This window comes from Jaculus jaculus, chromosome 16 (genome assembly GCF_020740685.1).
Source record: "Jaculus jaculus isolate mJacJac1 chromosome 16, mJacJac1.mat.Y.cur, whole genome shotgun sequence".
Classification (NCBI taxonomy): domain Eukaryota; kingdom Metazoa; phylum Chordata; class Mammalia; order Rodentia; family Dipodidae; genus Jaculus; species Jaculus jaculus.
Genome location: NC_059117.1, coordinates 39,120,852 through 39,139,028, shown reverse-complemented (window position 1 = coordinate 39,139,028; position 18,177 = coordinate 39,120,852). Strand labels below are relative to the sequence as shown.

General features: G+C 44.4%; 1 protein-coding gene across 1 annotated transcript in view; it reads right to left on the bottom strand.

Moving 5' to 3' along the window:
• Snx10 (sorting nexin 10) overlaps positions 1-17,503 on the bottom strand; it is a 79,517-nt gene extending 62,014 nt beyond the window's left edge. The window contains exon 1 of the mRNA XM_045136171.1: positions 17,401-17,503. The gene's annotated coding sequence lies outside the window, so the exon portion shown is untranslated. The remainder of the gene's footprint in view (positions 1-17,400) is intronic.
• Between the last annotated feature and the right edge of the window lie 674 nt (positions 17,504-18,177).

Genomic DNA, 18,177 nt, shown 5'->3' with positions numbered 1-18,177 from the left:
GATGGGAAGAAATAATAAAGATTAGGGCAGAAATCAATGAAATAGAAACAAAAAAAAAAAATCCAAAGAATCAATGAAACAAAGAGTTGGTTCTTTGAAGAGATAAACAAGATTGATAAACCCTTAGCAAATGTGACCAAAATAAAGAGAGAAGAGACACAAATTAATAAAATTAGAGATGAAAAAGACAGCATCACAACAGATACTCCTCTAAATTTGAAAATCTGAAAGAAATGGATGATTTCCTTGATTTATATGACCTATCTAAATAAAATCAAGATGAGATCAACCACTTAAATAGACCTAAAACTAGTATGGAGATCCAAGCAGTTATCAAAAATCTCCCAGCTAAAAAATGCAGGCTCAACTTGGGTTTGTTCTCCCAAGCCCAGAAGCCCTGGGAAGCCAGGGCAAAGGCCTCTTCAACGGGGAGTCTTAGAGATCCTCCACTCCACTGTACCCCTTCTCTGCCAAGACAGTTGGCTCTACGAGAAGAGGTGGAGCAGTATCCTTTGCCCTTGGAGAATCTGACAGCGAGCTGGGTCAGGCTCACTCGGGCCATCTTTGTAGTTGGCAAGCTCCTTTGGGCAACCCAGCCCCTCCCCGCCCTCTAATGTACCTCCTCATAGAAACCCCATTTCACTTTTGTTTTATCTACCTTTTAGCAAAATGATAGATAAATTAGGTAGTGGCAACTCCGCTTGCTTAGGTTGGGGGGAAGACTTCTTTTTCCAAAGGAAAATAAACATTACCTTAAAAATAATTTCCAAAAAAATTAATAGAAAAAAAATTAAAGGAGGGAGATATTTTCCAGTGACCGCTGGATTTTAATTTCTTAAACTGTTCTCCCCATGTCCCATAAATAAGTTTTACTCTTTGGGGATTTTCTTCACTTGATAATGTGCTAGCTATGAACAGTTATGCCCCTGTGTGCCATCTGGGCTTGCTGCATCCCCACCCCAGACTTGCCAGTGAGACCTCGGGTGCTTCTCACCTTAACCCTCCCAGCCAGGTAATTTCAGCCTCCCTCCCCCAGGAACAATGTCTTGGGAATAGTTAGGTCCTGACTTACCTTTTCCTTTTGGTGCGGGGGGGGGGGGGGGGGGGAGTTACCATTTGTGACATTTAGGTGCAAATTCATGTGAGCTACTGCTACTAAAGGTATTCAGGATGAATTTGAGCAGATTGTGTATTACCATAACAAATAAACATCCTTTGATATCTCCTTTTCCTTCACAACCTTGATTCTGTCCCCAAAATTAGAATAAATCAAAAGAGCTCCTGTTTTCTTAAGGCAGAGTGGGTTGGTACAGTCCTGAAATATCCCTTCAAATCAGGAGTTACTTTTTCTGAATGCAAATTGGGGAGGGGCCAGAGAACTGCTACTTATGATTTTAAAAGAAAAAAAGAACATGTGAAATACCTTATTCTGTAATTGCAACAACTTTGGAAATTGTACTTGGCTGGAGTTCTGCCAGCCATCACCACCCTGCATTCGATTGTGCCAGTCCTCCTCCCCTGCCATCTGTTTTCCCCTCTAGGGAAGGTGGGCAGCTGCCTCACTCAGACTCTGTGGTTTTTTTTGATGAATTGAGTACTCCAGGTTTCTTCCCTGGGAAGGTTGTTTCAGCCACAAACCAATTCATTCTGTTGTTTCAATTCAAAATAAAAAGAATCTTATATGAAAAAAAAAGTGCAGGCTCAGATGGATTCACTGGTGAATTTTACCAGACCTTCATGGAAGAACTAACACCGATGCTTCTGAAACTTTTCCATAAAATAGAAAAAGAAGGAAGCAAAGATAGAACATAAAAATAATATTGCAGACCAGTCTCCCTCATGAACACAGATGCAAAAATTCTCAACAAAATATTGGCAAATGGAATACATGAACATATCAGAAAGATCATTCACCCTGACCAAGTAGGCTTTATCCCAGAGATGCAGGGATGGTTTAACATGCACAAAATAATAAATGTAACACATTTTATAAATGAAGTGAAGGACAAAAATCACATGATCATCTCATTAGATGCAGAAAAAGCTTCTGACAAAATCCAATACCCATTCATGATATAAGTCATATATAAACTGGGCATTGTGGTGCACGCCTTTAATCCCAGCACTAGGGAGGCAGGGGTAGGAGTGTTGCCACGAGTTCGAGGCCACCCTGAGACTATGAGACTATATAGTGAATTCCAGGTTAGTCTGAGCTACAGTGAGACCCTACCTTAGGAAAACCAAAAAAAAAAGGTCATATACAGACTAGGAATAGAAGGAACATATTTCAACATAATAAAGGCTATTTATGACAAGCCTACAGCCAAAATATTACTAAATAGAGAAAAACTTGAAGCTTTCCCACTAAAATCAGGAACAAGACAAGGGTGTCCACTTTCCCCACTTTTATTTAATATAGTAATGGAAGTCGTAACCGTAGCAATAAGGCAAGAGACACACATAAAAGGGATGCAAATTGGAAAGGAAGAGATCAAGTTATCATTATTTGTATATGACAAATAATGATAATAATAATATATGGTAGACCATAAAGAGTCTACCAGCAAACTGTTAGAGTTGATCAAAACCTACAGCCATGTAGCAGGATACAAAATAAATACACAGAAATCAGTAGCCTTCCTATATGCTAACAACAAACACACAGAGGATGAACTCAAGAGAATCATCCCCATTCACAACTGCATCTAAAAAACCAAGTATCTTGGAATAAACCTAAACAAGGAAGTGAAGAATCTCTATTGTAAAAACTTTGAAACACTCAAATGAGAAATTGCAAAACATACTAGGAAATGGAAGACAACCTTTGTTCTTGGATTGGAAGAATCAATATTGTGAAAATGGCAATCTTACCAAAAGCAATCTACATATTTAATGCAATCCCCATCAAAACTCCAATAGCATTCTTCACAGAAATAGAAACAATGATCTGAAAATTCATTTGGAAGCACAGATAAAACCCCGAATATCTAAAATAATTTTGAGCAACAAAAATAAGGCTGGTGCTATCACCATACCTGATTTTACCCTATATTACAGACCCATAGTAACAAAAACAGCATGGTACTGGCACAAAAATAGACATGTAGACCAATGGAACAGAATAGAGGACCCAGATGTAAATCCAGGTAACTATAGGCACCTGATCTTCGACAAAAATACTCACTGGAGAAAAGACAACCTCTTCAGCAAATAGTTGTAGGAAAACTGGATATGTATCTGTAGAAGGATGAAAATATATCCTTATCTCTGACAATGCAGAAGACTTAAGTCCAAATGGATCAAAGACCTTAACATCAGACCTGAAACTCTGAAATTGCTAAAGGAAAAATGGTATTGACAAAGACTTTCTGAATATAACCACAGTTGCTCAAGAAATAAAACCTCAGATCAATCACTGGGACCTCATGGAGATATAAAGCTTTTGTACAGCAAAGGACACTGTGAATAGAGCAAAGAGGCAACCTGCAGAATGGGAGAAAATCCCTGCCAGCTATACATCTGGCAGAAGATTAATACCTAGGATATACAAAGAACTCAAAAACCTAAATAATAAGAAATCAAACAACCCAGTTTAAAAATGGGCTAAGGAACTAAATAGAGAGTTCTCAAAAGAAAAAATACAGATGGCATATAAACATCTAAAAAAAAGTTCTACATCACTAGTCATCAGGGAAATGCACATTAAAACTATGTTGAGATTCCATCTCACTCCTGTCAGAATGGCCACCATCATGAAAACAAATGACCATAAATGCTGACAAGGATGTGGTAAAAGAGGAACTCTTCTAAACTGTTGGTGGGGATGCAATCTGGTCTAGCCATTGTTGCAATCAGTGCAGAGGATCTTGAGACAGCTAAAAATAGATTTCCCATATGACCCAACGACAGCAGTCCTAGGCATATATCCTAAGGCCTCATCTCACTACCTTACAGATACTTGCTTAACCATGTTTTCTGCCACTCTATTCACAATAGCTAGGAAATGGAACCAGCCTAGATGTCCCTCAAGTGATGAGTGGATAATGAAGATGTACACGTAAAGAAAAATGAAATTCTGCAGGAAAATGGATGGATCCGGAAAAGATTATACTTAGTGAGGTAACCCAGGCCCAGAAAGCCAAACGTCACATGTTCTTTCTCATATGTGGATCCTAGCTACAAATGATTAGACTTCTATGTGAGTAAGAATAAAACTCAGTAGCAGAGGCCAGTAAACTAGAAATGGGATATAAAGAGAATAGAAAGGGAGGGATGGGGGACTTAATATTGTATATATGTAAGTAGAAGAAGATTAATGGAGGTAAAAAGGCCTAAGTGATGTCAGGGGAAGAGATTGAGTAAAGAAAATGTGGAGGGAGGGCTAATCAAAATCTAAGAGGATATAAATAAGTCATATGGAAACCTACTTTTTTGGACAATGGCACATCCCGAAACCATAAATTGTTACTAGAAAGTTTTCAGTGCCACAGATGGAATACCTTCCATTTAGTTTTTGGTCAGGGAGGTCACTGATGCCCCCAAAACGTAACAGGCCATTTCTGAGGCTCTTGATTTCCCACCAGGAGTAGATGGTAAGACCCTATTGCTGAAGACTTCACATACTTGGGCTGCAAGGTCACTAAGAAATCCTGCTGGAGCTTAGCTGAAAACCTCCTTCATGTAGAGCAGCTGACAGCTGGAAAAAGCTATGCTGCATGCAGCTCAATGGGAGAGAGAGAAATCACCAGTGAAGATAACAGTGGACACTGCAAGCCTTAAATTGGGCCAGCCAGACTAAATGAGCCAACAGGTACAATAGTGGAATGTCTGTTATAGGGGAGGTCAACCACTCTCTAATTGGACTGGAGGCCCACTCCATGGGAAGGAATACATCCCTGATACTAAAAACCTACAACAGGGATAGTCATGAGTCCTAGGGGTATAACGTCTGCTGGTGTCTGGCTAAATGTATATACTATGCTCACCAAACTGCCCAGTAAGCACTTCTCTTAATGTTCATACCCATATATTAATGCTCCTCTCACTTTTAATTAGAGAAGCTTCTCTTTTCTGATGGCACTGACCTTGGGATGACTCAGAAGGCACCATGGTGCTGAGAAAAAGTGACAGAAGACTGCTAAGCACTGAAATGTCTTTATCACATTTTCCAAGGCTCAGGGTCCATTGCAGAAGAGGTGGCAGAAAGAATGTAAGAGCCAACGGAAGGGTAGGACGCCTTACAACGTGCTCCTCCAGACACAAAATGACCTGGATATCCATGACCTCACAGTACCTGACACTACCTATACAAGACCATGATAACAGGAAGAAAAGATCATGACATCAAAATAAAGGAGAGATTGGACTGGAGAGATGGCTTTGGGGTTAAGCACTTGCCTGTGAAGCCTAAGGACCCCAGTTCGAGGCTCAATTCCCCAGGACCCATGTAAGCCAGATGCATGAGGTGGCATATGCATCTGGAGTTTGTTTGCAGTGGCTGGAGACCCTGGTACACCCATTCTCTCTCTTTTTGCCTCTTTCTCTGTCACTCTCAAATAAATAAATAAAAGCAAACAAAAATAAATAAATAAAAGCAAAACTGAGAGGGGAGGGAATATGATGGAGTGGAGTCTCAAAGGGGAGAGTGGGGTGATGGAGGGAATTACCATGGGATATTTTCTACAATTATGGAAGTTGTCAATAAAAATAAATAATTTTTTAAAGTCTGGGGGCTGGAAAGATGGTGCAGGGGTTTGCCTGCAAAGCCTAACACGTTGGGTTTCATTCCCCAATACCCTTGTAAAGCCAGATGCACAAAATGACTCATGCATCTTGAGTTTGTTTTCAGTGGCTAGATGTGTCTTTTAGCCTGTTGCATTCTGCTTGCAGAACACTCTGTAATTCTGCTGACACTGTGTTTTGAGAAGGATACCTGCACATGATCCCAGAATGCTGGGAACAGTGTTTGTGGTGTCTAAGTCAGCCAAAGTTGGCTCCTGTTTCTGAGACAAGGAAGTTGCCTTCTACTTCGATTCCCCAGGACCCACATTAGCCAGGTGCACACGGGGGTGCATGCATCTGGAGTTCGTTTGCAGTGGCTAGAGGCCCTGGTCCACCTATTCTCTTCCTGTTTCTCTCTTTCTCTCAAATAAATAAATAAATATTTTTAAAAAGAAAACAAATCAAGCTACCATTAATCATGGGGTATAAGAGGGCCTACACCTATTAAACTCTCTATCAAAAAAGTAAGTGTTATCTCAATTTTACAGGTGCTAACTTACTCTCCGTTGGAGAATCTGCTTCTCTTTTTCAGATAGATGCAGATCCTAAGGAGAGAGCTGCCCCAACATACCTCAAAAGGGGCCCGACTGAAACTAAAGAAAATACCAGCACAAAGGGGAAGGAGACCAACACAGAGAAAAATCAACTCCTACCAAATCAGAGAGCCACAGCCTCAGAGGCCCCCAACACCTCAGCACTGAAGCAGACCAAAAATGAACCCAACATGGCTCAGGGAAATTTTGCGGAAGAGGGGGCGGAAAGAATGTCACAGTCACATGTTGGGTCATGATATGCAGAGACATTTATCATACCAATAACTGTGGACTAACTCCACAATGCATGACCCATTTACATCAACAAGGAGGGTCCATTGGGAGGGGGTAGATCATGGATGAATCTAAAGAATGGTACCAAACTGCCTGTATTTGCTGAAAAGAAAACTAATAAATTAAATTAAAAAAAAATAAGAAAACAAATGACAATAAATGTTGATGAGGATGCAGAATAAAGGGAACCTTTCTACACTGTTGGTGGGAATGCAGTACGTGGGTCCTGGGGACTTGAGCCTTGAACAGAGGTCCTCAGGCTTCACAGGCAAGAACTTAACCGCTAACCCATCTCTCCAGCTCTCAGCCAGATTACGTCTAATACTTAATACAATATCCACACATTGCCCAAATTCACATGAATTCAACCCACTGCATGGAAAATTTAAATTTTGCTTTTCCAAACTTCTTGGAATAATTTTTTTTGTTTTTTCAAATCACAGTTGAATCCAGATGCTAGACCCATGTACATAGAGAACCATCTGGCAGATGGAAATCTAGCACAATAGCAGTAGTGATGCTTCTCAGGATGGAGAGGGGTATGGAGGACGGAGAAATCATAGGCCATGCACTGCACTGGAGCTGGTGGAATGTGCCAGCTAGAGGAGGAGCTCGTGGCCTTGAGGGGCAGGGCACACCTGAAAGCAAGAAGCAGCAGAGCAGAGACATTTTGTTTTTTGTATGATACTATACTGGTGGATAGGTTTTTTTTTAATATTTTATATTTATTTATTTTTATTATTTTATTTTTATATTTGTATTTATTTATTTTTAAGACACACAGAGAGAGGTATAAATATAGAGAGAGAGAATGGGCACACCAGGGCCTCTAGCCACTGCCAGCAAACTCCAGATGCATGTGCCACCTCGTGCATATGGCTTATGTGGGTGATAGGGAATTGAACCTGGGTCTTTGGGCTTCACAAGCAAGCACCTTAACTGCCAAGCCATCTCTTCTGCCCTTTTTGTTTCTTCTCCCCAATTCTACTAAATGAGAACTTAAGAGTCCTGAAACTTCATTGGGTATTCATAATGAGGGCTAGGAAATAAACAGTTTCTGTGAGCAAGGAATTTAAGAAGGTTGCAGCCAGGCAGTACACATTTGGGGTCTGCAGTGACCTTGAAAGCCTGACTGAGGTCAGAGCTCCCAACATGGCAGATGGATAAGCCTGACAAGTTGGTGCTTATAGAAGATCCTATATTGATTTCCTAATAGTGTGAAACAATCACTGGTGGATAGTTTTAATTGTACATTTATCAAAACCCATAGTAGCCAGGCGTGGTGGCACACACCTTTAATTCCAGCACTCGGGAGGCAGAGGTAGGAGGATCACTGTGAATTCGAGGCCACCCTGAGACTATGTGGTGAATTCCAGGTCAGTCTGAGCTAGAGTGAGACCTTACGTAGAAAAAAAAAAAAAAAAAACATAGAACTTACAGGGGGTTTTGTTTTTTGCTGGTGCAGGTTATGCACATTGGGAGAGCAGGGTGCATGCATAATCTCTTCTACTCAGTTTTTCTGGGAACCTGGGATTGTTCTAAGAAAGAAAGACTATTAAGCAACAGGAAGAACTCTGATGGAGGGCAAGACGAAGAAAAAGAAACCAGGCTGACTCACAGACTGGGTGACTGGAAAGAGTGGGGTCACTGGCAGGACAAGGAAGTTGGAAAGAAGAGGCTGTCCTCATAGGTCAGGGAAGACAATGAGTCCACCTAGAGAATCTGAGTGAGGCTAAGATTAGGAAGGCAGAGCTGCAAAGATTACAGAAAAACAGCTGAAAACATTTTTTAAGAAGGAAAGGCATGGAGTTGGAAGTGATGGCTCACACCTAGAGTGTCAGCTCTCAGGAAGCCTGCGAGATGAGGCCAGCTTGGGCTACACAGTGAGTTAAAGCCAGCCTGAGCTAACAACTGAAAAAAAAAAAAAACAACTGAAGGTATTGCACCATGTGGGAAATAACCACATTTTGGGGTTTTTTTGGGGGGGGGTGGGAGGTTTTTTTTTTTGGTTTTTCAAGGTAGTGTTTGCTCAAGCTGACCTGGAATTCACTCTGTCATCTCAGGGTGGCTGAGAACTCTTGGCGATCCTCCTATGTCCCCCAGTGCTAGGATCAAAGGTGTGTACCACCATGTCCAGCAATAACCACTTTTCTATCACACTAACCACCTCTGCTGTGAACTGGTGCCAGGAAGAAGTTTCAGTTATCAGGGGCACAGGACTAATGAGGAATTATATTGATCTACCATTCAAATTCAAATCTACTCAAGGGCCACTGATCCAAATCTGAAGATAGATAGGCAAACGGTTGGAGGGACAAGCAAGAAGGAATATTTCCTACTAAGCAAGGTGTGCCCTACACTGAGCTGTAAGGACACAATGAATGCAAGAGACAGTTGTAGATAGTTGTTCAACACTAACCCACCCAGCCATGCCTTTGCATTCTGCCCTGTGCCAAGGAAGAGGCTAACATCTGTGCCTCAGTCCCCTTACCTATAAAGGGGGATCAACTACATAGTCCATGGATCTGCTATAAAGATCAAACAAGCAAGGACAGAGGCAGATGTCTGGCACTCACTAAGACGGCTACCATCACTGTTCATCATCTTACACTGTTCCATGCCCCTGTTATACCTTCCTCATAAACACTAAGTGCTTATTCCTTTTGCATTTAATTATCTATGTATCCCCTCATTCATTTTATGTGGGTGTTGAAGATTGAACTCCGGTTCTCATGCTTACACAGCAAGTGCTCTTACCTGCCGAGCCATTACCCCAACCCAGCACTCGTTCCTTTAACAAAAAATTCTCTCCAGGTGTGGTGCCTTGGGCCTTTAATTCCAGCACCCGGGAGGCAGAGGTAGGAGGATCTGCTGTGAGTTCAAGGCCAGCCTGAGACTACAGAGCGAATTCCAGGTAAGCCTGGGATAGAGTGAGACCTTACCTCACAAAACCAAATAGAAAATATATATATATTCTCATCAAGTCTCTGCTGTGTCAGATAGGATTACAATGCATAGTGAACAGGGTGTTTTCAGTCTATATGCTCTGGATCATTAAGGCCCAGATAAGACACAGGGCAAGTCCCTCGAGAGAAAGGTACAATGGCCAGATGTGGTGGTGCAGCAGAAAGGCAGAGAAAGAAGGATCACCCTAAGCCTACATAGCGAATTCCAGGTCCGCCTGGACTACAGCGAGACCTTACCTTGAAAAATAAAATAAATAAATAAATAAATAAATAAATAAATAAATAAATAAAGGTAAAATGTCCAAGGTAGTATTCTTAACCAGAAGTACTGACTATAATCCAAGGGTATTTTCTATGTGTCTGTCTACAGATTCAGCTTGGCCAAGTTCTCAAAAGAGGTCACAGTTTTCTATGGTTTCTCAACCGTGAGGGAAATGAGCTGACCACAAAGTCAGTGTCAGTCAGCGGCTCTCTGCAAGTCGTGACGACGGTTTCCCAGCAGAGGATCCTGGCGGTGTGCTGGGGCAGAAAGAGCTAGGCATCCTGGTCTGATCGCCTTTAGGCAAGAAAATGAAGAGACTCTTAAGTCACTCCTTCTGAGACCCCAGAACCCAGACCTATGACAACAGCTCCCCGCAACCCAGGCAGACTCCGCAACCTTCACATGCAGCAGAACAATCCGCCTCCAACTACCTCTTCCAAAAGCCATCCTACTATCTGCTGTCAGTACGAAATCAGAATAATTACAGCAGCACAGAGAACCCCTGCTGCGTCTGCATCGGTAGCTTTAAGGAGTGCTGGCTCCCTTTGCTCTGCCCTGTACTTTCACTGACTGGGTTTGTACCATCAGAGAGGATGGGGCATAAGAGAAGGACCTACGACACAGGGAAAAGACCTGGAGCTCAGGGGAAAGAGAAGGAGAAGGGGGACCCAGGAAATGCCACAAATGGCTTCGCCACTAACTTAGTAAAGTATACTCGTTAATAAGCCCCAAGGTATGGTGAGGGTAGGGGTAGATTTCTCCATAAGCAGGGCTGAGTTCCTACCGATCAAGACAAGGAACACAGACGTGCTCATGAGTAAGGGCAAGCATGTAGTTCAGTACTGCTTGCCCAGCATACTCAAGACCCTGGGTTCCATTCCTAGCATGGCAAAAAACAAAACCTCCCATCCTGCACCCATAGCGACATGCCCAGGGAAGGCCATGGATCTCACTGGGCCATTGGCTCTGAGATTCAAGGTTGATTAACCCTCTAAGGAATAGGAGCCCAGCTGATATGATACCTGAATTAAAAGAATATGTCTTGGGCTGGGTTCCTTGACTAAAAAGCCAAGTAACCCAGGTTCAAATCTCCAGGACCCAGGTAAGCCAGATACACAAGGTGGCGCACGCATCTGAGTTTGTTTGCAGTGGCTGGTGGCCCTGGTGTGCCCATTCATTCTCTCTCACTCTCAAATAAATAAATAAATAAATAATTTAAAAGGGTTCCTGGGGCTGAAGAGATGGCTTAATTGTTAAAATGCTTGCCTACAAAACCTAACAACTTGATACCCCAGTGCCCACATAAAGCCAGATGCACAGAGTGGCACATGTGTCTGGAGTTCATTTGCAGTGGCAGGAGGCCCTGACATGCCCATTCTGTCTGTCTCTCTTCTTGCTATCTCTCTGCTTGCAAATAAATAAATTAAAATTTACTTTTTAAAGAAAGTTTCTTTAGCCAGGTGTGGTGGCACACGCCTTTATTCCCAGCACTTGCAAGGCAGAGGTAGGATTGCTGTGAGTTCAAGGCCTGCCTGAGACTACATAGTGAATTCCAGCTGGACTAGAGCAAAACCCTACCTTGATAAAAAAGAAAAAAAAAAAGAGTATGTCTTCCTCCAAAAGTAATTAAACTTGATTTGATTTTACTATTTAACACCTAAAAACTACAGAAATGCACTGAAAAGCCACCCTCATTTTTGTCACCTCATCCCAGATCCTCCAGGGGAAGGGGATACGCTGGGCCTGAATGGATGTGGTGGCATCCCCGGTACCTTGTGGTACGCCTCCCCCACCCACCTGAGACTGACCGGTTCCTCGGACCACAGAACTTGGGCAGTGTAATTCCACTCTGGCTTTCCCTGACCTACACACACCCTTGGCCCTGCCACCGGGCTCAGCCATCAGCAAGGACAGGAGAAAATCAGCAGAGCAGCACGCTCCAATCTATGTTCTCAGAATGTGACATGGCAGCCAAGAGTGGTGGTGAAGGCCTGTGATTCCAGCACTAGGCAAGAGGACTGCAAGTTCAAGGCCAGCCTAGGATGCATACGGTAAAGCCTTGGGAGGAAGAAAGGGAGGAAAAGACACTGGTTGTCTTTGAGAAACTGCACAGGAAAGGAGCCCAGGGAACAAGAGAGTCATCAGAAGGTAACATGATGGAAGTCTGAGACTGGAGACACCAGGTGGTACAAGCTAGATAATCAAGACTTTAAGAGGCTTGGATATGGGTACGCATGAGACATGACTCCTCAAAGCTTGCTCCATCCCCTCCACATTCCCTCCCTCATTTTGTACTCTCAGATCTGTTTTTTACTAGAGGTCCCTGCTCTGGGGGGCGGAGGGTCACAGTGTTGGGCAGGCTGAGCTGAGCTGAGCTGTCTGACACATGAGAGGAGCTATCACCAAATGAACTGTAAATGTCTAAGCCTGGAGGTCTCTAGGGAGAGTCCCTGGTTCACCAAAGTCTTGGGAATGGCTGGCACAGCCTCTGAATCACCAGGGAATGAGAAATAAATTCCCAGGTTTTACCAGGAACATGCTGAGTTGTATGCTGAAGCCCAGAAATCTGCTTGAACATTTCCCAGATGATTCTTATGCATAAAAGTGCTTTAAAGGGGGGCTGGGGAAATGGCTTAGCGTTTAAAGAATTTGCCTGGGAAACCTAAGGACCCCAGTTCGATTCCCCAGGACCCACATAAGCCAGCTGCACAAGGAGGTGCATTAAGTTTGAAGTTCATTTGCAGTGGCTGGAGGCCGCAGAGCACCCATTCTCTACTTCTCTCTGCCTCTTCCTCTCTCTCTCTCAAATAAATAAATAAATAAAATATTTTTTAAACTATGTTAGAGCTGGAGAGATGGCTTAGCAGTTAAGGCATTTGCCTGCAAAGCCAAAGGATCCCAAAGCCAGACATGGTGGAACACGCCTTTAATCCCAGCTCTCCGGAGGCAGAGGTAGGAGGATCGCCATGAGTTCAAGGCCACCCTGAGACTACATTGTGCATTCCAGGATAGCCTGAGCTAGAGTAAGTTCCTACCTCGAGAAAAAAAAAAAAAAAAAAAGACAAAGGATCCCAGTTCAGTTCTCCAGGACCCACGTTAGCCAGATACATAAGGGGGCACATACATCTGGAGTTCATTTGCAGTGGATGGAGACCAGGGAGCACCCTTTCTCTCCCTGCCCCCCACCTCTTTCTCTCTCAAAAATAAATAAATAAATAAATAAATAAATAATCTGTATATATTTTAATTTTGTTCAGTTTTATTAATTTGAGAGAGAGATAGAATGGGTGTACCAGGGCCTCTAGCCACTGCAAACGAACTCCAGATGTATGCGCCACCTTGTGCATCTGGCTTACGTGTGTATGGGGAATCAAGCCTCGAACCAGGGTCCTTAAACTTCATAGGCAGGTGCTTAACCACTAAGCCATCTTTCCAGCCCTAAATAAAATATATTTTTAAAAAGTGTTTAAAAGGGCTGGAGAGATGGCTTAGTGGTTAAGGCACTTGCCTGCAAAGCCAAAAGACCCAGGTTCAATTTCCCAGGACCCACATAAGCTGAATGCACATGGTGGCTCATGTGTAAGACATGGTTTGTGCACCCATTCTCTCTCTCTCTCTCAATTAAATAAATAAAATATTTAAAAAAAAATAAAAAGTGTTTAAAAGACAGATGTGGGGAGGAGGTATAGCCAGCATGGCTTTCAACGTTTTCCCTTAACAGTTTTAGCACCGAGAACAGCATCTTGTCTCTAAAATGGCAGAAATCTTTAGGAAGGCAGCTAGAAGAAAAGAAAACTATGGGCATGAGAATAGCTGGGATTCAAATCCCATCTCCTACACTTGTTCAAGTCATGACATCACTCTGAACCACAGAAAATTCCTGTATAACAATTCCTGTTTTACTGGGTTGAATGAGATGGCATAAATCAAAGTGTCCAGAGCCACCTGTGACACGTGGGCACTGAATAGGTATTCTTATCTCTACCCTACAATATGCCGTCATACCAAACAAACACCGTGTTCCAGGAAGCAGACCAGAAAACTCCATCACACTAGCTCTGGTCCTCAGCAAAGTCTGCCTCTACCTCTTAGTGTCCTCTTTGACTCCCCTCAACCCCCCAACTTTCCTTTCTAATATTTTTAAGTTATTTATTTGCAGGGAGAGAGAAAGAATGGGTGTGCCAGGACCTCTTGCCACTTTGTACATCTGGCTTTATGTGGGTCAGCAAGCATTACAAGCAAGTGTCATTAAACACTGAGCCATGTCCCCAGCCCAAACCTACCTACCTGCCTACCTTCCCCATTTCTTTCCTTCCTCCCTTTCTTTCTTCCTTTTTTTCTTTTTTGAGGCAGGGTCTCACGCTATTCTAGGCTGACCTGCAACTCACTCTGTAGCCCAGGCTGGCCTCAGACTTATGGCAATCCTTCTACCTCAGCTTCCTGAGTGCTAGGATTAAAGGTTTGAGCCACCATGCCTGGACTCACCCCCTTTTTTTTTTTTTTTTTTTTTTTTGAATCTTTCCATACCCAGTAGACTACTGGGAATTTGTAAGAACTATCCAACCTAGCCGGGCATGGTGGCGCATGTCTTTAATCCCAGCACTCAGGAGGCAGAGGTAGGAGGATCGTTGTGAGTTCAAGGCCACCCTGAGACTACATAGTGAATTCCAGGTCAGCCCGGGCTAGAGTGAGACCCTACCTTGAACCCCCCCAAAAAACATATATATACATATATATATACATATGTATACATATATATATGTATATGTATGTATGTATGTATACATATATATGTACACACACACACACACACATATATATCCAACCTGAATCTAAAAGGGCAATAGGCTTCCTTTCAGTTATAATTTGTGCATAGACAAAGGACCCAGGTTCAATTCCCCATAACCCATGTAAGCCACATGCACAAAGTTGCACATGTGTCTGGAGTTTGTTTGCAGCAGCTGAAGGCCCTAGCATGAACCATTTTCTCTATCTACCTTTTCTCTCTCCCAAATAAATAAATAAAACTTTAAAAAATAATCGGGTGAAGGGTGGGAGAGATGGCTCAGCAGTGAAAGACACTTGCTTACAAAGCCTGATGGCCCCAGATCAATTCCCCAGTATCCACTTCAAGCCAGATACAGAGAGACACATGCATCTGGAGTTCATTTTCAGTTACAGAGGCCCTGGTGTACCTATACATCTCCATCCCCTTCCTCTCATTCTTAAATAAATAAAAACATTTTTTAAAAAGGAATTGGGAAACTGAAGCTTTTTAAATATATGCATTGTAATTATTGGTCAATTGCCAGCTGTATTTATCACTTTCATCAAAATGAAACTTACAAATTGGGCCAAGATTTCAGCTCAGATGAGTCTGAACCCAGAAACTACAACTTCTATATAATCTTATATAACCTCTTGCTTGAACAAAAATGCTAATTCAAGCCAGGAGTAGAGTTGCACATCTTTAATCCCAGAACTTGGGAGGCAGAGGTGGGAGGATTGCCATGAGTTCAAGGCCACCCTGAGACTCCATAGTGAATTCCAGGTCAGCCTGGACTACCTTGGAAGAAAAAAAAAAAGTTGGGTGATTCAGACTGGAGAAATGGCTCAGCCAGTCGGTAAAGGTACTTGCTTGTAAAGCTTAATGACCTGGGTTTGATTCCCCAGACCCACGTAAAGCTAGGTGCAGAGTGGTGTGTGTATCTGGAGATCATTTGCAGTGGCAAAAGGACCTGAAGTGTTCATTCTTACTTTCTCTTTCTCTTTTTTCTTCCCCTCCCCCTCTCTCTCTATCCCCAAATAAATAAAAGTTGGGAGATTCCCCAGGAGTCAACCATGATCTTTGCCAAAGCCCTTCTTTGCCATCCTTCAAAATGAAAGTAGGCTGGACTCTGTCCTTTGCCTTTCACAAGTAGTTGTTACACCACAGCCCTGCTACCAAAAGAGGAACGAGAAACCATTTCCACCAAATTTAACTAAGAGAAGCCTTAACATGAAAGCTGCTGAAAAGTCAAGAACTGCAGTGGAAAACAAAGGCTACAGTGTAATCAACACGCATCCTCGAAAGAACCGAAAACAAAACAAAACAAAAAAAAAAATCAACAGGCATCCTTTGAAAGGGAGCAAAATTGCTAATTCCTACTTTAGGATACCAATCTCCAGCCTTCACATAGCTAAAATAAGAGGAAGTGGGTAGCATAACCGAGAGCAAAGGTGAAAGAAACTTTATGCTGGTCAAAAGCACCAACCCCACCCCCCCCAACCACCACCATGGGCACACCTCCTTGAGGTGCCAGCCTGAGCTGACTCCTGGGCTCACAAGATGAGAAGGACCACAGATAGAAGAAACACCATGATGAGTTAAACAGAAGTCCTTGATAATCACAGTGTTCACATATTCATTTCCAAATAAATCTAGTTTTGTATCATTGTTCAAGTCAGCCCTGTCAATCTCAACTCTACCACTTCCTTAAAATAAATGGGGAGGGGGAGGGCTGAGAGATGGCTTAGCGATTAAGGTGCTTGCAGGCAAAGCCAAAGGACCCAGGTTCAATTCCCCACAAGTAGGGCATGTGCCTGGAGTGATGGGCCAGTTGTATTTCTGCATCAGTAATACGTGTCACGAAATCAAGGCAAACCCCTCAACCTCATCTCCAGCCTCCTGAGAAGCTCCTTCAGAGGTAGGCTGGAGCCCCTCCTCCCCCAATGCCTTCGGGTCCGTGTCAGCCCCTCAGACCATGAGCCCACTCCCAGGAAGGGGATGACATTAGTGTAGTCCAAAGCCTGGCCCTACATTCCCCTGGGTGGACAGAGCCCCGGGGTGTGATCAGAAGCACACCCGCCTTCCTCTGTTTGTCTGTCTGTCTGTCTGTCCGTCTCTCTCTCTGTCATACCACCTGGCTGACTGTGGCACTTGACTCCCGTTCCTTAGTTTCCAGTAAAATGAAAGGGCGGAAGGAGAGCGTGTGAACCCTCCCTCCTGCTTTCAATTTCTAATCCATTACACGGCACAGAATGTGCCTCAACAGAAGCCCTGCCTTTCACGCAAGACGCGCTGCTCTCATTCTGTGACCATCCCCCTCCATAATCGGTGTAATTTTAGAAAAGTATGATGCACCCGGAGCTGAGAAACAAGTTGCTGGCTTTACCTGATCATCGGTGTGGATTTTCTGCTCAGCCTTTCCCAGCAATCTCGGGGGGGCGGGGGGCTTAGCTACCCCACCCGGTTTCTAAACTCACAGCTACCTTTGCTTGCATTTAAAAAAAAAAAAAAAATCCCATGCAAACCCGGCCTTGAGGAAGGGGCCCAATACTTCTGCTAGTAAGCCCGGCTCCACCTGCGCCCCTCGCTATCTCGGGGCTCTCGCTCGCGTGGGTCCCCCTCGCTCCCGGGGCGCCCTCCTCCCCGCCCGGCCCGGCGCTCAGGCCGGGGGTCCGCAGCCCGCGGGGAGCCGGCACCTGCGCGCCGGGGAAGGGTCGCGAGCCCTCCGGCGGGGACGGGGCCCCCAGCCCCCTGCCCCGACCCCGGCCGCGGTGTGCCCACGGGGCTCACACTTACGGGCTGCTCCTCGGGCAAGGCAAGGCTGGGCAGGGTAAGGCCGGGCAGGGCCCGCGGCCGGCGGAGTTTGCTGACTCAAAGGCGCGGCGGCGGCGGCGGCGAGCGCACACGAGCGAGCACAGCCCCGCGCGCCCCGCGCACGTAGCGGCCCCGCGCCCGCCGCCCGCGACTGTGTGCCCGTCGGGCCTCGGTCACCGGCTCCCCGCGCCCGGCAGAGGCGCGGCCCCGCCCCTCCCCTCCCCCTCTCCTCCCTTCCCCTCTCTTTTTTACCCCTCCCCTCCTCTCCATTCCCTTCCCCTCCCCTCCCCCCTCCGCACACCCCCGAGTCTGGAATGCTACCGCCCCTGAGATCGCGGTGGGTGGGCACGCGGAAAAGGTGCCACCAGAGGCTTGGACAAATCATACAAATCATAAGGACCCGGGTTCAACTCCCCAGACCGTTCCCAAGTGAGCCAGACACACAAGGTGGCTCATGCATCTGGAGTTGGCAGTGGCTGGAGACCCTGGTGTGCCGGTTCTCGTTCATATTTTCTCTCTGTGTCTCCTTCTCCCTCCCTCCCTCAAATAAATGGCTAAATTAAAATTTTAGAAAAAAAATGACTCCATGTTAATAGTGGAATCTTGATGGGGATGGAGGCGTATGCGTGCTGTAAAAAACGAACTAATATGTATTTGCATAAATATATATATTTTTTTTTTGGTGGGGGGAAACACTTGAGATCCGCATGGTTTCCAAATACCACTGTGGGCTGGGTGTCACCGGCTTATTTGCATGGA